Raw genomic sequence first — 24277 nt, 5'->3', positions numbered from 1 at the left:
CATTCTCAATTTTATATCTTATATGTTATATATATCATTGTAATATCTTCTCTGTAACTATGTATTTGGTTTATGAGAATAAAGATCATTCATTCATTCATTCAGAATATTTTGTATATTAATTACTGGTCATAATCTGACAGTCTGAAAACAATTATAAGGTAACAAACAAAAGATGTGACATAAGCCATAAATAAGTTGATAAATCCAATTAAGATTGTGATGACAGTAATTAAAATCACTTAATAGTTCATGTCGTCGTTTTATTAATATTTTCAGAACAGTAAATAATTATTTCCATGTATTACTTAAGGAATGCTCGAGTAAATACAGGGTATATCTTGTTAGTTTTATTAACCGGATTTTTGTGACAAAAATGTCGGTTATTGATTTGGGGATGTACGGCGGGCTGGCGGGCGGGCGGCAATCAAATGTTGTCCGTGCATTAACTCATGAACCGTTCAACCAAAGCTTTTAAAATTTTAATATGTTATTACTGACAACTATACGAAGGTCAAGTTCAATAATGGCGATTTTGACTTTTACCGTTCATGAGTTATGGTTCTTGAAAGATTGAAAAATGGAGTTGTCCGTGCATTTACGCATGAACTGTTCTACCAAAGCTTCCCAAATTTTAATATGTTGTTACTAATGACAGAATGGAGGTCAAGTTCAATAATGACGAATTTGACTTTTACCGTTCAGGAGTTATGGTTCTTGAAAGATTGAAAAATGGAGTTTCCAGTCGTGTCCGTGCATTTATGCATGAACTGTTCTACCAAAGCTTCCGAAATTTTAATATGCTGTTACTGATGACAAAATGGAGGTCAAGTTCAATAATGACGATTTTGACTTTTACCGTTCAGGAGTTATGGTTCTTGAAAGATTGAAAAATGGTGTTTCCTGTCGTGTCCGTGCATTTTCTCATGAACCATTCAACCAAAGCTTTTGAAATTTTAATATGTTGTTACTGATGACAAAATAGAGGTCAAGTTCAATAATGACGATTTTGACTTTTACCGTTCAGGAGTTATGGTTCTTGAAAGATCGTAAAATGGTGTTTCCATTTTTTGACTTTTACCGTTCAGGAGTTATGGTTCTTGAAAGATCGTAAAATGGTGTTTCCATTCACGTTGTTGCATTTACTCATGAACCATTCAATCTAAGCTTTTCAAATTTTAATATGTTGATACTGATGACAAAATGGAGGTCAAATTTGATATTGACGATTTTCACTTTCACCATTCATCAGTAATGGTTCTTGTGATATTGCCAGGACACAAATAAATGTTAATAAATCCGGTTTGCTGTCGTTGTGACAGCCTCTTGTTTCTTATAATAAACAAATACACATTTCTTGAAGTATGCCCGACCCTTGCATGCATGATTTCTTGGTAGTTTTAAATATTTTCATAAAATATACTGAAGCAAATATTTTCATAAAATATACTGAAGCAAACATTTTCACGGACTACTTTAAAAGGTTTGATACCTTTCCAAAGTGGCTTAAATTGGACTTCATGATATCAAGAAATATTAAGATGATAATTCCATAAATCTTAATTTATTTTTAGTTTAATGAACTATCTCTTAAACTATAAAATGATGTAATAACATGTAAATATTTCAAGATCTCTCTCTTAAATATACTGATCAATTGCGTTTTTTTGTCCTGTGACTCTCTGTCCGCCAACATACGTTTAGCAGCTAGGTCAAGATTTTTAACCACCATAAAATATATTTTCTGAATTTTTAAGAAATATCTTCCTAACTATGGATCAGAATTTCAGTAAAATAAGAAAGAAATTATGATTCAGTTTCATCGGCCAGATTATAGCCGATGTTGGTCAGGTCACATAACCGCAAGCTTTCAATACGTTTTTTTTCTATATTTTTATTATATGATGTGCGAAATGGTCTAAATTGTCATTATTTCAAATTTGAAAGGAATATTCTGACAAAAAATAAAGCATAATGAGAATTTTTATTTGGTCCTGTCATTGTTGAGGATTGTCCTGTCGTTGACAACGTTGACCAGGTCACATTAAAGCAAGTTTTTTTTTACTTTTTTCTTATATTTATGTATAAAATGGCACAATCATCACATATTTTAAATTTCAGAAAAAATTTTGAGAAATAAAAGAGTAATTAGCAATTTCATCTGGTCCGGTCATTGTCGAGGTTGGTCATGTCAGTCAGCGATGGTCATGTCACGTTTTCCAAAGTTTTTGAAAATAATCTATATTTTTTATAACATTTTGGTTTCAAAATGTGACATACATGTATCCTTTTATATTTCAAATTTGAGATAATTCCTTTGAAAAATAAAAAAGTTATTAGCATTTTTATTTGGTCCTGTCATTGTCGATGTTGGTCCTGTCATTACCAGAGTTGGTCATGTCACGTTTTCTAAAGTTTCTTACAAAATTTTTTAAATTTTTTTTTAAATCTATATATCAAATGATAAAATCTTATTATATTTCAAATTTGAGATCAATCCTTTGAGAAATGAAAAAGTTATTAGCATTTTTCATTTGGTCCTGTCATTCGGTCCAGTCATTAGTGTAACCCGAATTTTCTTCAGAAAAAAGTATACGACATAAGTTTTATAATGAAAACTATCTATTTAGTTATAAAAAACATATGCATCACTTTTTTTTTAATTTTAGGTTTCATATGACTTTAAAACAGTTTTAAATTGGTGATTTAGGGCTTTAGATTATAGTCATTAAAGTCAGTATGTACATGCACATATAATTAGAAACATTAGATCTGTTTCTATATCAATTTGTATTCGCCTGTTTATGGTACGTATTATGGTATACCGTTGTCCATCTGTTCATCCGTTGTCTACATGTCGGGCATTAACTCAAAATTGCTTTAACCAATTTGCATAAAACTTTGGTGAGTTATATCAATTTACGTGAGCTTGAGCTCCCTTTTGTTTTTTATAAATTTTAGATTTTACGTTTCCAAGTATTTGGGTTTTTAGGTAAAGATTGCATGAAATTCAAACAAAACCTTATGGGACTGACTTGATATCTAAATCTTCCAAGACTTATAACTACCTTTTTTGATACACAAAATATAGTGCATTGATTATAACATTCTATACATCCTATCCATGAACATTTCCAGAAATTTATTGATGTAATATATGCTCAGATATTCAAGGCACAAAATGATGTTACACTTTTCCAGAAAATTACATAACTTTTGCAAGGTGCAGGAATCTAATATCTATTCTAAATATATAAATGATCTCATTGCTTTAATAAGTCATCTTAAAAACTTATTGGAGTTATCTTCCTTCGTCTAGAATTGCTGTTAAATCAACTACAACCAATGTAATATTTAATTTTACTTCCCACTGTCATTAATTTGAAGCAATCTTTAACCTTAGTGCTTACAAGCACTTTGATTTTTATTGGCATTAAAAAGGGGGGATTTTCCAGTTTGACATTAACTCAAGAATGCTTTCAACAGTTCTCATGAAACTTTGGTGAATTGTTTATATCTATTGATGAAATTTTCTTTAAAATTTTAGATTTAACATTTCCGAGTTTTATTCATTAAAAAAGGGGGGATTTTACAGTTTTCGGACAATCACTTATAAATGCTTTCAGCAATTCTCATGAAACTGGTGAATTGTTAATATCTATTGATGTAAGCTCGCTTTTGATTTTCTAATGCATGTATGACATTGAGAAGTAATTGAACTTAATCTTTGAAATGTGACAGGCGTATCATGCACTCATGGTGCAGATACATTGTATTTATTATATATTAAATAAATTGTTTTGGCAAAAGAGGTGGCGAAAAAAAATTGACCAAGGGGAAAGCCAGGTAAAAAAATAGGGACGAAAGAAAACAAAGGGACAGTCAAACTCATAAATTGACAATAAACTGACAACGCCTGGCTAAAAATGAAAGAAGACAAACAGACAAACAATAGAACACATGACACAACATAGAAAACTAAAGAATAAGCAACACGAACCCCACCAAAAACTAGGGGTGATCTCAGGTGCTCTGGAAGGGTAAGCAGATCCTGCTCCACATGTGGCACCCGTCGTGTTGCTCATGTTATAACAAATCTGGTAAATAGTCTTCATTCCGAAGGTCACATTCATGAAAGGGACGGGGATTGTAGTTACGACGTAAGGAACATATCCGATGTGAATTATGAAACGGTCATTCCATAACGGTCAACCAACTCGTGATGGCGTCTGTAAAATTTATGTAAGGATAATTTCAACTTCACCATTTGGAACTCTTGGTTTAATAGCTTCCTTGTGAGCAGCAACCCTCTTTCAAGAAAATCATGCTAGGAAATACAAGCACGGAAATATTGTATCAATTGGGAGATATATACCCCGTATGCAGGTGCTGATGGAATGTTGCTACTTAGAAAGGGAAGTTCACAATTGGAAAGCTGAAATCATCTCTTTTGTCATAAAGTTTTGTTTTCAACCGACCCTCATTGTCAATTTCTAGATGTAGGTCAAGATATGAGGCAGACAGTAACTTAACTGTATCTGTTGTATCCTCTATCTCTAGTTCAATTGGATAAATGCCATCAACATAGTCACCAATTTTGAATTATTTAGTGAGAGAACATCATCTATATAGCGGAAAGAAAAGTTGAAGGATATTGCTTACTTCTTATTTTTCTTCCTAAGAAGTTCCTGTATGACGTCAGCCTGATAATAATAAAGAAACAAGTCGGCAAGAAGAGGGGTTAAAATGATTTTTTTTAGGGGGGGGGGGGTCAATAGGTAATAGCATAGTATATTGCACAAAAGCAAAAGAGGGGGGTAAAATAAATTTTAAGGGGTTGGGGGTGGTCAATTGGCAACAGCATAGTGTATTGCACAAAAGCAAAAAAAGGGGGGGGATTCAATTCGCAACAGCATAGTGTATTGAACAAAAGCAAAAAATATATAAATTCAAATCATATAACCAATTCTGAGTACTTTGACTACAGTTATTCTCTGTCAGAAACCTTTTCTGTGTCAAACATTTAATAACAATCCAAATTCAGACCTGTTTCAAGCGGGAATATTTTGTCCATGTTTGCCCCAATTGTCAGGGTTGGACCACTGCAGTCATATCTAGCTGCGCTCAGCGAAGCAATTTATTTTGTTTGGCCTTATCATAAATTTACACAGCTTTGCATGTCATGCTAAAATTAAACTCTATAATATTAAGGTTAAACCAGGAAATAAAGGATACTTTTGATTGTTAGAATGATTTTAGTTAAAATGGCACAAACAATTCAAGTATTGTACAAGAAACTGAAACTTGTGTTTATCCACAGTCTTTCCACTTTATTCTCATAATTGGCAATTCGGTACTTGATAGAGGATTATTGCATGCATTGTTAGCAATGATTTCCTTTAAACAAGTTTATAAATTTAGATATTGGTTAAAGCAAATATAAATATGGACCAATTCAAGTACACCTTCTAGGGTGAGCTCCATTTTAGTGACTCAGCACGAGATTTTTTGGTAATAAAAATGTTGTTATTTATGTATTATTGTCATTTTGTTTATTTTCTTTGGTTACATCTTCTGACATCAGACTCGGACTTCTCTTGAACTGAATTTTAATGTGTGTATTGTTATGCGTTTACTTTTCTACATTGGTTAGAGGTATAGGGGGAGGGTTGAAATCTCACAAACATGTTTAACCCCGCCGCATTTTTGCGCCTGTCCCAAGTCAGGAGCCTCTGGCCTTTGTTAGTCTTGTATTATTTTAATTTTAGTTTCTTGTGTACAATTTGGAAATTAGTATGGCGTTCATTATCACTGGACTAGTATATATTTGTTTAGGGGCCAGCTGAGGGACGCCTCCGGGTGCGGGAATTTCTCGCTACATTGAAGACCTGTTGGTGACCCTCTGCTGTTGTTTTTTATTTTGTCGGGTTGTTGTCTCTTTGACACATTCCCCATTTCCATTCTCAATTTTATTCAGGATTTTTTGTAAGCACTAGCACATCATAGAAAAACAAGTGATCAATCTATGTTCAAAATTATGTAGCAGTAAACTCTACATCAGTTTGATGGTTGCATGTCTTTTTTTTTTTAGTAAATTATTAAATTACTGTAAATGAAAATTATCACTGAAACAGATGAATAAGGAGGCTACCACTTGAATATTAGGGGGGCTAGGATGAAAAATGCTGTCCTGTCTTTTTTTTTCTTTAGTTTATCCGGGCCTTTTTTTTGCATAAATTGTCATCCTGTCTTTTTTTTTTTAATCAACTCCTGTCCTGCCTTTTTTTTTCTAACATCTAGCCCCCCCCCCCCATAAAATCAAATGGTAGCTCCCTAATATAAGGCTTCTTTGTTGTATATTTTTTATGAAAAAAACAAACCTGTAAATTATCTTGTCACTACTCATGATGATATTAATAAAAAGCAAAGTAGACAAAATGCCAAAACTAAATTGATATAAGAAGATTGTGGTATGCGTGCCAATGACTGAATGAGACAACTCTCAATCCAAGTTATTTTTATGAAAGTTAACCATTATGTATATGTCATAGTACGGTCTTCAATACGGAGCATTGGCTCACATCGAACAGCATGCTATAAAGGGCCCCTTAATTACGGATCAAAACCATTCAAACGGGATAACCAACAGCTGTCTAATCTATATATATAAAAAACGAGAAAGCATGGATTACTTCCCCTGATATTTCATGTTGAATGTAATTAAGATTTTTTCGTTAATTAATATAATATAAAACAAATGGTAGAAATATTATGTTGATATACACAATATAAGTATGTCTTGATTAATTAGATAATGCATATATACTTTAAATCATTGAAAGATTGGAGTGCATTTATTCTTTTTACACCTTACGGAATTTGAAGAAATAATAAAATGAGTCAGTTTTTCAATCTATTAGCTGTCTCTTTGACATATTCCCCACAAGTTGATTGAATCAACGGTCGGGATATATTTGACACTAAACTCAGAACCAGACTGAGTATATATTAAAAGTATAGAGATTACAGAATCATTCCAACACTGAGATATTGTGATAAAATCAACGGTACTAATTTTGTTGCACCAGATGCGCATTTCGACAATACATGTCTCTTCAGTGATGCTCGTGGCCAAAATATTTGAAATCCAAAGCTTATATAAAAGATGAAGAGCTATAATCCAAAAGGTCCAAAAAGTGATAGATGGACCTATCATTACACTACTACTATGTTGTCATGTATATAGGCCCAGTTTAGCAAGTTAATTCAGGATAAATTTATTTCTTTTTCAACTAACTAAACTTTTATTTCTATTACAAAGAAGATAGCACAATTTCTATAGAACACTGTGCGGCGCACAACACTATCTATACCAAATAAATTGTATCAAAAGTGTTATTTACTCCTTAAATAAATTATAAAAAGAATAGCCATGGAATTTATTGAAAATTTCAAGCACAAGAGATAATGCAAATTCCATAATTAAAAATGATTAGAAGGTGAAATAATAACCTGTTAATAACTATAAATGTCACATACAAATAGTGGAAAATATTTTCCATTAGATCTTTAGTTAAACTAGTTAAATTAGTTAAATTAGTTTTATATCATTTTTAAAAGGTTGATTGACTCATGTTTTCATAATGTCAAAAGTAAATTTTACATGGTTTAATTATAATAGGAGGTTTTTCATGGCAATTGAAGTCTAACAATCTGCTACTGTGTTTTTTCATTGTGATCCCTGATACTATTACTAATGCATTAAATTATTACATTTTTTACAATGAAAGACAATGACTTTTTTTAAGCAAAATAAAAACAGATGATTTCACTCCTCTGACATCATACAACAATGGTTGTTGTCTAGATGTTGTGGATATCATTGCATCAAACAAATTAAAAATGGGTAGAAAAAGATATATAGTTCTTTCCATTTTTGTTGAGCCTTCAACGCTTGACATTGGGATAGTGATCCATAGGGATAGTGATCCAGCAGCAGCATTCACTAACTTCTTAAAAGCTTTCTATTTTAGAAGGGGGAAGATGAGGATGCTTCATACTTTGTATATAGATGCCTTATGTTACAAAGTTTCTGTTTTTCACATGTCCATTGTCCTTGACCTCATTTTCATGGTTCAGTTACTGCTTGGGATTTTTTTTTTTTTTTGTAATGTTAATTTCTTCCTTATTATGAGTAATAGGTATGTGCATACCCTGCAAGGTCCTTATGCCTGTCAGACAGTTTTCACTTGACCTTGACCTCATTTCATGGATCAGTGAACAAGGTTAAGTTTTGGTGGTCAAGTCCATATCTCAGATACTATAAGCAGTAGGTTTAGTATATTTGGTGTATGGAAGTATTGTAAGGTGTATATGTCGAACTGGCAGGTGTCATCTGACCTTGATCTCATTTTCATGGTTGAGTGGTTATAGTTAAGTTTTTGTGTTTTGGTCTACATTTAAGGTAGATAGGGTGTCTTCCTCCATCTTGGATTTTGAAATAATAGAAAACAAGGTCTAGATCTTTGATTAAATGTGCAAATTTTTATAGTAGTAGGTAATTCATGTGTAAGAATTTTCATTATAATATAGAAAATGCCATGTTTGATCATATTTATGATTGTATTTTACAAAAATAAGAATTCTTTTGTTTGATTCATTTTTTTCCAACTTTGTCAAATAAGAACAGGCAACTCAAATGCTAGGGCAGATAATCCAGATTGTGTTACTTTTACAATAGAATGTGTTAGGAATTTACCCATTTTCACATGTAGCAAGAAAACGAGTCCGGTGACCCCATTTTTTCTTTTTCTTATCTGAAAGCATAATATTGAAGCTATCTTCTCGTATTTTATCTCAAAATTATATGGTGTGGTTTGTTTTTTATGGCAGAAAAATGGGTTTTCCATGCATAATCTATACAAAATCTTGACAATTTTGAACAACCTGTAGCGTGAAAATAAGTCCGGTGACCCATTCTTTTTATTAATGTTTTTAAACAAGCAGGATATGAACTACATTTTGGCAAATTATTAAAAGATTCTATGGATTATAATTTAGACACCCCATCTACCTTAATGCAGTGATTGTAAGGTGAACATGTCTGCCTGACATGGTTCATCTGACCTTGACCTCATATTTATGATTCATTGGTAAATGTTTAGTTTCCTTGGTTAAGTCTGTTTCTTAGAAACTATAGGCAATAGGTCAACTATATTTAGTGTATTGAATGATTGTAAGGTAAACATATATTTCTCAAATGGTTTATCTGACCTTGACCTCATTTTCTTGGATCATGTTAAGTTAATGTGAAAGTTGTAGTAAAGCTTTTTATTAAGGACTATCAACATAATATCAATGGTTAGTAAAGAAATCGAGGCATTTCAGTGTGTGAACTCTTGTTTACCTTATTTCCTTTAATTAATCATGCTTTATGCACATTCATGAATTAATGTGTTTTGTGGTAATTTGTCAAATATTTTTTTTATATTTGAAGTTTTGGTTGCATTATTCTATCATTGCAAAGTACAGAAATTAAAAAAAAAGGTTCATAAATTTTTTTTTTTTTATAAACCTGATTACACATGTACAGTCTATAAAAAAGATGCAATTACTTTTTGTGGATATACTTTCAGGTTTTGAAAAGACCTTCCTGTATCAACTTTCTGCAAAAAGGAAATCAGAATGTTATGCAATAAAGTCAAAATGGAAGCAAACCCTAATTTTACCAGTCAGCACTTGATATATAAACAGACAAAGCATTTATTTCATATACCAAGATTTACACCAGATAAAGAAATGCTGACTCAATTATTAAAAAAACAAAATAAGAAAGAAACTGTTTTTGAAGGATTATATGAAGCATTAAGAAAAGTGCAAACATTTCAGTTGCTTCCAGTTGTACATGCTACACACTTAACAAAAAGTCAGATTGAGGAAGTAAAAAAAATAGCTAGTCAATATGAAGTTACTGACAGTGAAATTGATAACTTTATATCAGAAGAATCAGGAAAAGATAGACTTCGAAGGATGATTAAGAAAAAGTGAGTATTTGTGTTTTTTTAGGGGTGACATGAATTTATAATGTATGATACAGTGTATCATATACACATATTTATATTGATATTCTTTCTTAAAATGAAGTATTTTTTTGTTTTGAGATACATATGAAAGGTGTCTAATATTATTGGTAGGTATATTATGGAATGTATATCAGGTTAAATTTCCTACCCTTTTAAAAGGTCAACATCTGAGTTCAATTTTCTTCTTCATTTTAAGTTTCAAAATTGTACCAAAACATGTACATTTTGTACTACATGTGTATGTATTATTATACTCTTTAGTAAAAAAAAAAATCTATAAAAACAGTATTGTATGAGTCTACTATACGTAATATTTGTCTTTAACATATTTGTTTTCCAGTGAATTGAATGAAAGGTCAGATGAATTGGCATTTATTTGGGATAATACAGTAAAAATGACTGCTATCGCATACCTTGGAATGTTTTTATTAAAACTTATGAATGAGAAGAGAGAATTTATAAGGAAAAGCAAGAGTGCTGTATACTTTTCTGGCTTCTCAGCAGGAGTAAGTAAGACTACACTTTAATGAGGCAATAAATGATTGGTTAATTTTATCAAATGATTTTCCCCTATAAGGGGCAGATAGGGTAATTTAGAGAGTAGAAGATCTGAACAGCTCTTTTCTAGGATCTTTATCAGTGATTTGTTGTTCAGTTTTTTGGAAAATGATTCAGTCAATTTTACAATACCATTGTCCAGCTTACAAGCCACTTTCCGACCTTGATTCCATAATTTACATACTTATGTCACTATGTACTATACAGAATGTTATACTTATGTCATTATGTACTATACAGAATGTTCATACTTATGTCATTATGTACTATACAGAATGTTCATACTTATGTCATTATGTACTATACAGAATGTTCATACTTATGTCATTATGTACTATACAGAATGTTCATTCTTATGTCATTATGTACTATACAGAATGTTCATTCTTATGTCATTATGTACTATACAGAATGTTCATACTTATGTCATTATGTACTATACAGAATGTTCATTCTTATGTCATTATGTACTACACAGAATGTTCATTCTTATGTCATTATGTACTATACAGAATGTTCATACTTATGTCATTATGTACTATACAGAATGTTCATACTTATGTCATTATGTACTATACAGAATGTTCATACTTATGTCATTATGTACTATACAGAATGTTCATACTTATGTCATTATGTACTATACAGAATGTTCATACTTATGTCATTATGTACTATACAGAATGTTCATACTTATGTCATTATGTACTATACAGAATGTTCATACTTATGTCATTATGTACTATACAGAATGTTCATACTTATGTCATTATGTACTACATTATGTACTATACAGAATGTTCATACTTATGTCATTATGTACTATACAGAATGTTCATACTTATGTCATTATGTACTATACAGAATGTTCATTCTTATGTCATTATGTACTACATTATGTACTATACAGAATGTTCATACTTATGTCATTATGTACTATACAGAATGTTCATACTTATGTCATTATGTACTATACAGAATGTTCATACTTATGTCATTATGTACTATACAGAATGTTCATACTTATGTCATTATGTACTATACAGAATGTTCATACTTATGTCATTATGTACTATACAGAATGTTATACTTATGTCATTATGTACTATACAGAATGTTCATACTTATGTCATTATGTACTATACAGAATGTTCATACTTATGTCATTATGTACTATACAGAATGTTCATACTTATGTCACTATGTACTATACAGAATGTTCATACTTATGTCACTATGTACTATACAGAATGTTCATTCTTATGTCATTATGTACTATACAGAATGTTCATTCTTATGTCATTATGTACTATACAGAATGTTCATACTTATGTCATTATGTACTATACAGAATGTTCATACTTATGTCATTATGTACTATACAGAATGTTCATTCTTATGTCATTATGTACTACATTATGTATTATACAGAATGTTCATACTTATGTCATTATGTACTATACAGAATGTTCATTCTTATGTCATTATGTACTATACAGAATGTTCATACTTATGTCATTATGTACTATACAGAATGTTCATACTTATGTCATTATGTACTATACAGAATGTTCATACTTATGTCATTATGTACTATACAGAATGTTCATTCTTATGTCATTATGTACTATACAGAATGTTCATACTTATGTCATTATGTACTATACAGAATGTTCATACTTATGTCATTATGTACTATACAGAATGTTCATACTTATGTCATTATGTACTATACAGAATGTTCATACTTATGTCATTATGTACTATACAGAATGTTCATACTTATGTCATTATGTACTATACAGAATGTTCATACTTATGTCATTATGTACTATACAGAATGTTCATTCTTATGTCATTATGTACTATACAGAATGTTCATTCTTATGTCATTATGTACTACATTATGTACTATACAGAATGTTCATTCTTATGTCATTATGTACTATACAGAATGTTCATTCTTATGTCATTATGTACTACATTATGTACTATACAGAATGTTCATTCTTATGTCATTATGTACTACATTATGTACTATACAGAATGTTCATACTTATGTCATTATGTACTATACAGAATGTTCATACTTATGTCATTATGTACTATACAGAATGTTCATACTTATGTCATTATGTACTATACAGAATGTTCATTCTTATGTCATTATGTACTACATTATGTACTATACAGAATGTTCATACTTATGTCATTATGTACTATACAGAATGTTCATACTTATGTCATTATGTACTATACAGAATGTTCATACTTATGTCATTATGTACTATACAGAATGTTCATACTTATGTCATTATGTACTATACAGAATGTTCATTCTTATGTCATTATGTACTATACAGAATGTTCATTCTTATGTCATTATGTACTATACAGAATGTTCATTCTTATGTCATTATGTACTATACAGAATGTTCATACTTATGTCATTATGTACTTTACAGAATGTTCATACTTATGTCATTATGTACTATACAGAATGTTCATACTTATGTCATTATGTACTATACAGAATGTTCATTCTTATGTCATTATGTACTATACAGAATGTTCATACTTATGTCATTATGTACTATACAGAATGTTCATACTTATGTCATTATGTACTATACAGAATGTTCATACTTATGTCATTATGTACTATACAGAATGTTCATACTTATGTCATTATGTACTATACAGAATGTTCATTCTTATGTCATTATGTACTATACAGAATGTTCATACTTATGTCATTATGTACTATACAGAATGTTCATTCTTATGTCATTATGTACTATACAGAATGTTCATACTTATGTCACTATGTACTATACAGAATGTTCATACTTATGTCATTATGTACTATACAGAATGTTATACTTATGTCATTATGTACTATACAGAATGTTCATACTTATGTCATTATGTACTATACAGAATGTTCATACTTATGTCATTATGTACTATACAGAATGTTCATACTTATGTCATTATGTACTATACAGAATGTTCATACTTATGTCATTATGTACTATACAGAATGTTCATTCTTATGTCATTATGTACTATACAGAATGTTCATTCTTATGTCATTATGTACTACATTATGTACTATACAGAATGTTCATACTTATGTCATTATGTACTATACAGAATGTTCATACTTATGTCATTATGTACTACATTATGTACTATACAGAATGTTCGTCATTATGTACTACATTATGTACTATACAGAATGTTCATACTTATGTCATTATGTACTATACAGAATGTTCATACTTATGTCATTATGTACTATACAGAATGTTCATACTTATGTCATTATGTACTATACAGAATGTTCATTCTTATGTCATTATGTACTATACAGAATGTTCATACTTATGTCATTATGTACTATACAGAATGTTCATACTTATGTCATTATGTACTATACAGAATGTTCATACTTATGTCATTATGTACTATACAGAATGTTCATACTTATGTCATTATGTACTATACAGAATGTTCATACTTATGTCATTATGTACTACATTATGTACTATACAGAATGTTCATACTTATGTCATTATGTACTACATTATGTACTATACAGAATGTTCATACTTATGTCATTATGTACTATACAGAATGTTCATTCTTATGTCATTATGTACTATACAGAATGTTCATTCTTATGTCATTATGTACTATACAGAATGTTCATTCTTATGTCATTATGTACTATACAGAATGTTCATACTTATGTCATTATGTACTATACAGAATGTTCATTCTTATGTCATTATGTACTATACAGAATGTTCATACTTATGTCATTATGTACTATACAGAATGTTCATACTTATGTCATTATGTACTATACAGAATGTTCATACTTATGTCATTATGTACTATACAGAATGTTCATACTTATGTCATTATGTACTATACAGAATGTTCATACTTATGTCATTATGTACTATACAGAATGTTCATACTTATGTCATTATGTACTACATTATGTACTATACAGAATGTTCATACTTATGTCATTATGTACTATACAGAATGTTCATTCTTATGTCATTATGTACTATACAGAATGTTCATTCTTATGTCATTATGTACTATACAGAATGTTCATTCTTATGTCATTATGTACTATACAGAATGTTCATACTTATGTCATTATGTACTATACAGAATGTTCATTCTTATGTCATTATGTACTATACAGAATGTTCATACTTATGTCATTATGTACTATACAGAATGTTCATACTTATGTCATTATGTACTATACAGAATGTTCATACTTATGTCATTATGTACTATACAGAATGTTCATACTTATGTCATTATGTACTATACAGAATGTTCATACTTATGTCATTATGTACTATACAGAATGTTCATACTTATGTCATTATGTACTATACAGAATGTTCATACTTATGTCATTATGTACTATACAGAATGTTCATTCTTATGTCATTATGTACTACATTATGTACTATACAGAATGTTCATACTTATGTCATTATGTACTATACAGAATGTTCATACTTATGTCATTATGTACTATACAGAATGTTCATACTTATGTCATTATGTACTATACAGAATGTTCATTCTTATGTCATTATGTACTACATTATGTACTATACAGAATGTTCATACTTATGTCATTATGTACTATACAGAATGTTCATACTTATGTCATTATGTACTATACAGAATGTTCATTCTTATGTCATTATGTACTATACAGAATGTTCATTCTTATGTCATTATGTACTATACAGAATGTTCATTCTTATGTCATTATGTACTATACAGAATGTTCATACTTATGTCATTATGTACTTTACAGAATGTTCATACTTATGTCATTATGTACTATACAGAATGTTCATACTTATGTCATTATGTACTATACAGAATGTTCATTCTTATGTCATTATGTACTATACAGAATGTTCATACTTATGTCATTATGTACTATACAGAATGTTCATACTTATGTCATTATGTACTATACAGAATGTTCATACTTATGTCATTATGTACTATACAGAATGTTCATACTTATGTCATTATGTACTATACAGAATGTTCATTCTTATGTCATTATGTACTATACAGAATGTTCATACTTATGTCATTATGTACTATACAGAATGTTCATTCTTATGTCATTATGTACTATACAGAATGTTCATACTTATGTCACTATGTACTATACAGAATGTTCATACTTATGTCATTATGTACTATACAGAATGTTATACTTATGTCATTATGTACTATACAGAATGTTCATACTTATGTCATTATGTACTATACAGAATGTTCATACTTATGTCATTATGTACTATACAGAATGTTCATACTTATGTCATTATGTACTATACAGAATGTTCATACTTATGTCATTATGTACTATACAGAATGTTCATTCTTATGTCATTATGTACTATACAGAATGTTCATTCTTATGTCATTATGTACTACATTATGTACTATACAGAATGTTCATACTTATGTCATTATGTACTATACAGAATGTTCATACTTATGTCATTATGTACTACATTATGTACTATACAGAATGTTCGTCATTATGTACTACATTATGTACTATACAGAATGTTCATACTTATGTCATTATGTACTATACAGAATGTTCATACTTATGTCATTATGTACTATACAGAATGTTCATACTTATGTCATTATGTACTATACAGAATGTTCATTCTTATGTCATTATGTACTATACAGAATGTTCATACTTATGTCATTATGTACTATACAGAATGTTCATACTTATGTCATTATGTACTATACAGAATGTTCATACTTATGTCATTATGTACTATACAGAATGTTCATACTTATGTCATTATGTACTATACAGAATGTTCATACTTATGTCATTATGTACTACATTATGTACTATACAGAATGTTCATACTTATGTCATTATGTACTACATTATGTACTATACAGAATGTTCATACTTATGTCATTATGTACTATACAGAATGTTCATTCTTATGTCATTATGTACTATACAGAATGTTCATTCTTATGTCATTATGTACTATACAGAATGTTCATTCTTATGTCATTATGTACTATACAGAATGTTCATACTTATGTCATTATGTACTATACAGAATGTTCATTCTTATGTCATTATGTACTATACAGAATGTTCATACTTATGTCATTATGTACTATACAGAATGTTCATACTTATGTCATTATGTACTATACAGAATGTTCATACTTATGTCATTATGTACTATACAGAATGTTCATACTTATGTCATTATGTACTATACAGAATGTTCATACTTATGTCATTATGTACTATACAGAATGTTCATACTTATGTCATTATGTACTACATTATGTACTATACAGAATGTTCATACTTATGTCATTATGTACTATACAGAATGTTCATTCTTATGTCATTATGTACTATACAGAATGTTCATTCTTATGTCATTATGTACTATACAGAATGTTCATTCTTATGTCATTATGTACTATACAGAATGTTCATACTTATGTCATTATGTACTATACAGAATGTTCATTCTTATGTCATTATGTACTATACAGAATGTTCATACTTATGTCATTATGTACTATACAGAATGTTCATACTTATGTCATTATGTACTATACAGAATGTTCATACTTATGTCATTATGTACTATACAGAATGTTCATACTTATGTCATTATGTACTATACAGAATGTTCATACTTATGTCATTATGTACTATACAGAATGTTCATACTTATGTCATTATGTACTATACAGAATGTTCATACTTATGTCATTATGTACTATACAGAATGTTCATACTTATGTCATTATGTACTATACAGAATGTTCATACTTATGTCATTATGTACTACATTATGTACTATACAGAATGTTCATACTTATGTCATTATGTACTATACAGAATGTTCATTCTTATGTCATTATGTACTATACAGAATGTTCATTCTTATGTCATTATGTACTATACAGAATGTTCATTCTTATATCATTATGTACTATACAGAATGTTCATACTTATGTCATTATGTACTATACAGAATGTTCATACTTATGTCATTATGTACTATACAGAATGTTCATACTTATGTCATTATGTACTATACAGAATGTTCATACTTATGTCATTATGTACTATACAGAATGTTCATACTTATGTCATTATGTACTATACAGAATGTTCATACTTATGTCATTATGTACTACATTATGTACTATACAGAATGTTCATACTTATGTCATTATGTACTATACAGAATGTTCATACTTATGTCATTATGTACTATACAGAATGTTCATTCTTATGTCATTATGTACTACATTATGTACTATACAGAATGTTCATACTTATGTCATTATGTACTATACAGAATGTTCATTCTTATGTCATTATGTACTATACAGAATGTTTATACTTATGTCATTATGTACTATACAGAATGTTCATACTTATGTCATTATGTACTATACAGAATGTTCATACTTATGTCATTATGTACTATACAGAATGTTCATACTTATGTCATTATGTACTATACAGAATGTTCATTCTTATGTCATTATGTACTATACAGAATGTTCATACTTATGTCATTATGTACTATACAGAATGTTCATACTTATGTCATTATGTACTATACAGAATGTTCATACTTATGTCATTATGTACTATACAGAATGTTCATTCTTATGTCATTATGTACTATACAGAATGTTCATACTTATGTCATTATGTACTATACAGAATGTTCATACTTATGTCATTATGTACTATACAGAATGTTCATACTTATGTCATTATGTACTATACAGAATGTTCATACTTATGTCATTATGTACTACATTATGTACTATACAGAATGTTCATACTTATGTCATTATGTACTATACAGAATGTTCATACTTATGTCATTATGTACTATACAGAATGTTCATACTTATGTCATTATGTACTATACAGAATGTTCATACTTATGTCACTATGTACTATACAGAATGTTCATTCTTATGTCATTATGTACTATACAGAATGTTCATACTTATGTCATTATGTACTATACAGAATGTTCATACTTATGTCATTATGTACTATACAGAATGTTCATTCTTATGTCATTATGTACTATACAGAATGTTCATTCTTATGTCATTATGTACTATACAGAATGTTCATACTTATGTCATTATGTACTATACAGAATGTTCATTCTTATGTCATTATGTACTATACAGAATGTTCATACTTATGTCATTATGTACTATACAGAATGTTCATACTTATGTCATTATGTACTATACAGAATGTTCATACTTATGTCATTATGTACTATACAGAATGTTCATACTTATGTCATTATGTACTATACAGAATGTTCATACTTATGTCATTATGTACTACATTATGTACTATACAGAATGTTCATACTTATGTCATTATGTACTATACAGAATGTTCATTCTTATGTCATTATGTACTATACAGAATGTTCATTCTTATGTCATTATGTACTATACAGAATGTTCATTCTTATGTCATTATGTACTATACAGAATGTTCATACTTATGTCATTATGTACTATACAGAATGTTCATTCTTATGTCATTATGTACTATACAGAATGTTCATACTTATGTCATTATGTACTATACAGAATGTTCATACTTATGTCATTATGTACTATACAGAATGTTCATACTTATGTCATTATGTACTATACAGAATGTTCATACTTATGTCATTATGTACTATACAGAATGTTCATACTTATGTCATTATGTACTATACAGAATGTTCATACTTATGTCATTATGTACTATACAGAATGTTCATACTTATGTCATTATGTACTATACAGAATGTTCATACTTATGTCATTATGTACTACATTATGTACTATACAGAATGTTCATACTTATGTCATTATGTACTATACAGAATGTTCATTCTTATGTCATTATGTACTATACAGAATGTTCATTCTTATGTCATTATGTACTATACAGAATGTTCATTCTTATGTCATTATGTACTATACAGAATGTTCATACTTATGTCATTATGTACTATACAGAATGTTCATACTTATGTCATTATGTACTATACAGAATGTTCATACTTATGTCATTATGTACTATACAGAATGTTCATACTTATGTCATTATGTACTATACAGAATGTTCATACTTATGTCATTATGTACTATACAGAATGTTCATTCTTATGTCATTATGTACTATACAGAATGTTCATACTTATGTCATTATGTACTATACAGAATGTTCATACTTATGTCATTATGTACTACATTATGTACTATACAGAATGTTCATACTTATGTCATTATGTACTATACAGAATGTTCATACTTATGTCATTATGTACTATACAGAATGTTCATTCTTATGTCATTATGTACTATACAGAATGTTCATACTTATGTCATTATGTACTATACAGAATGTTCATACTTATGTCATTATGTACTATACAGAATGTTCATTCTTATGTCATTATGTACTATACAGAATGTTCATACTTATGTCATTATGTACTATACAGAATGTTCATTCTTATGTCATTATGTACTATACAGAATGTTCATACTTATGTCATTATGTACTATACAGAATGTTCATACTTATGTCATTATGTACTATACAGAATGTTCATACTTATGTCATTATGTACTATACAGAATGTTCATACTTATGTCATTATGTACTACATTATGTACTATACAGAATGTTCATACTTATGTCATTATGTACTATACAGAATGTTCATACTTATGTCATTATGTACTATACAGAATGTTCATACTTATGTCATTATGTACTATACAGAATGTTCATACTTATGTCATTATGTACTATACAGAATGTTCATTCTTATGTCATTATGTACTATACAGAATGTTCATACTTATGTCATTATGTACTATACAGAATGTTCATACTTATGTCATTATGTACTATACAGAATGTTCATACTTATGTCATTATGTACTATACAGAATGTTCATACTTATGTCATTATGTACTACATTATGTACTATACAGAATGTTCATACTTATGTCATTATGTACTATACAGAATGTTCATACTTATGTCATTATGTACTATACAGAATGTTCATTCTTATGTCATTATGTACTACATTATGTACTATACAGAATGTTCATACTTATGTCATTATGTACTATACAGAATGTTCATTCTTATGTCATTATGTACTATACAGAATGTTTATACTTATGTCATTATGTACTATACAGAATGTTCATACTTATGTCATTATGTACTATACAGAATGTTCATACTTATGTCATTATGTACTATACAGAATGTTCATACTTATGTCATTATGTACCACACAGAATGTTCATTCTTATGTCATTATGTACTATACAGAATGTTCATACTTATGTCATTATGTACTATACAGAATGTTCATACTTATGTCATTATGTACTATACAGAATGTTCATACTTATGTCATTATGTACTATACAGAATGTTCATACTTATGTCATTATGTACTATACAGAATGTTCATTCTTATGTCATTATGTACTATACAGAATGTTCATACTTATGTCATTATGTACTATACAGAATGTTCATACTTATGTCATTATGTACTATACAGAATGTTCATACTTATGTCATTATGTACTATACAGAATGTTCATACTTATGTCATTATGTACTACATTATGTACTATACAGAATGTTCATACTTATGTCATTATGTACTATACAGAATGTTCATACTTATGTCATTATGTACTATACAGAATGTTCATTCTTATGTCATTATGTACTATACAGAATGTTCATACTTATGTCATTATGTACTATACAGAATGTTCATACTTATGTCATTATGTACTATACAGAATGTTCATTCTTATGTCATTATGTACTATACAGAATGTTCATACTTATGTCATTATGTACTATACAGAATGTTCATTCTTATGTCATTATGTACTATACAGAATGTTCATACTTATGTCATTATGTACTATACAGAATGTTCATACTTATGTCATTATGTACTATACAGAATGTTCATACTTATGTCATTATGTACTATACAGAATGTTCATACTTATGTCATTATGTACTACATTATGTACTATACAGAATGTTCATACTTATGTCATTATGTACTATACAGAATGTTCATACTTATGTCATTATGTACTATACAGAATGTTCATACTTATGTCATTATGTACTATACAGAATGTTCATACTTATGTCATTATGTACTATACAGAATGTTCATTCTTATGTCATTATGTACTATACAGAATGTTCATACTTATGTCATTATGTACTATACAGAATGTTCATACTTATGTCATTATGTACTATACAGAATGTTCATACTTATGTCATTATGTACTATACAGAATGTTCATACTTATGTCATTATGTACTATACAGAATGTTCATACTTATGTCATTATGTACTATACAGAATGTTCATACTTATGTCATTATGTACTATACAGAATGTTCATTGTTTATCTGCCCATATGTTCATTGTTTATAAAGGGTATTTTGAGCTATCCCCTAAGTATATATTTAAAATCACTTATCTGAGCAAATGCAGCAAGTTTTATGACTTTTATTGAATATTTTCTGTTTTTTTCTCTAATGTGTCAATCTGGAAATGTCATATATCAAAAGTTGATGCTTTCTGTTGATAAAGATAGAGACAAATTAGTTGAAGAATTGCAGTAACAATGGTATTTCCCTTTTGGTATTATTACTATTATTTTTCATAAAGAGATAATTTATGTTTCAAAGTTTGAAGAAGTAGATGGCAGCTTACAATGAAGACATGCCAAAAACTTTGCAGCTGTGAATAACTTTCAACTTTATTATTACTCTCCAGTTTGTAGCTAAAGGGTTATGAATAAGTTTTTCAGTTTAACTGTATATCACATAAAAGGAAAACATTGTCTCATGTTTTATTTACTTGTGAGCAGTGTCTGTATAGTTAAATGAGGTAACTTAAACCATATAAGAAGGGGGCAGGACCTTTTTCGGGACGTCAGGATCAGGTGTATTTAAGCTCAGGATTTTGAGATTGACCCTTTCGGGAACTGGGATTTTTTTTTTTTTTTTAATTTCGGGATGTCGAGATTTAATTTTTTAAAATTCGGGACCTCAGGATTTCATGTTTTTAAGCCCGGATTTTAGGATCAGGACCCCTCTGACCCCCCCCCCCTCATATAAATATATTCCATGTGTCTCTTATTCCTGGATATGCATGAAATATTTGCCACTGGATGTTATAAAGCAAGAAAAAAATCAATCAATAAATCCAGTTGAAAATGTTCTTGATTGCAATTCCATCAGCACTTGCAGAAGCAGCCATACAACAGACATCTAATGTAAAGTATCAACGTGTGTTTATGATTATAAAGTGATTAGAAAATTGTTTTAAGAAGCTGTGGATTATTTAGCATACAAAGCATGTTGTGTTATATACAAGTGTCATGGTTTCTCTAAAACAAAGCTCTAGTTAAGATCTTGTTAAACAAAAGCATGATGTCTACCACATAGCTAAGGAGGAAAATATAGAAACTGAAGAAGGCCAATAGCCGAAACTTTTTAAATGATGGTCTATTACTACAATAATGTAATATATGTCATGTATGTTCCCTAATGGAATATTTGAAACAAAAAACTTTATGAAGTTTATCTGTGAATGTTGTAATAAACAATGCTATTATAAGTTCATGTGGAAACACATATTTCATATGCTCTATTCTGTCCAGTGGTAGATCCAAAAGGGGGGGTGCATTTATTTTAACGATGCATTTAAATGGCTACATTTAGTTGAAACCCTCCCGCTCTCCTTTTATCCAAGGTTGGAAAACTCCTCTTTTAATAATGGCTGGATCTGTTCCTACTGTCATGAACAAATACTGTAATATTTTATCCTATTGATATTTCTTCCGATTGAAAGTTTATAAAGGAACTTCTATTCAATGACCTCATTTTATATGATGTGAGCCTTAAAGGACAAGGTAATTATTTTATATCTATTAACTAGCTATAGTTGCTTACTTTTATTTGTAGAGGCAAATGAGAGATACAGTTATTACCAGGTCAGTGTTATTTGGTGGAGCTTGGGCTGCAAGGTGTGGACTTCTAGCAGGCAGTGTATTGTAAGTATTAAAAAAAGAGATGTTCTCTACCAAAATTGCCACTTTTGCACACACAAAAAATCAACTCGACTTTGATGGCCTCTAGTGAGAGGTTGAACCACAAAGAAAATACTGTTTCAGTGACTTGGGTTCAATTCTATGTCTTAAGTGTAAATCACAAATACGAGCTAAAAACTACTATCATATAAAAGTCAATAAGGACCAAAATATAAATCTGACTCCAACAGAAAATTTAAATCATATACAGAAATTCACTCTATTGACATAAGTTATGTTCCTTGAAACTATCTGATATAGAATGATAACACTTAAGGTAATATAACTGTAATGTTCTATGGCCACTTTCTCTGATTTTATAGTGATCAGGTGT

General features: G+C 29.3%; 1 long non-coding RNA gene across 2 annotated transcripts in view; it reads left to right on the top strand.

The window, feature by feature from the left end:
- Nucleotides 1-23940, top strand: part of LOC143048905 (uncharacterized) — a 39306-nt gene extending 15366 nt beyond the window's left edge. For both annotated transcript variants that reach the window (XR_012969936.1, XR_012969937.1), the window contains exons 2-4: nucleotides 9636-10043; nucleotides 10423-10588; nucleotides 23819-23940. This is a non-coding gene — a long non-coding RNA (uncharacterized LOC143048905). The remainder of the gene's footprint in view (nucleotides 1-9635; nucleotides 10044-10422; nucleotides 10589-23818) is intronic.
- The last annotated feature ends 337 nt before the right edge of the window (nucleotides 23941-24277 follow it).

The sequence above is a fragment of the Mytilus galloprovincialis genome, chromosome 1 (assembly GCF_965363235.1).
Source record: "Mytilus galloprovincialis chromosome 1, xbMytGall1.hap1.1, whole genome shotgun sequence".
NCBI lineage: Eukaryota > Metazoa > Mollusca > Bivalvia > Mytilida > Mytilidae > Mytilus > Mytilus galloprovincialis.
Note: the sequence above shows the minus strand (reverse complement) of the source record. Positions and strands in the feature narration are given on the sequence as shown.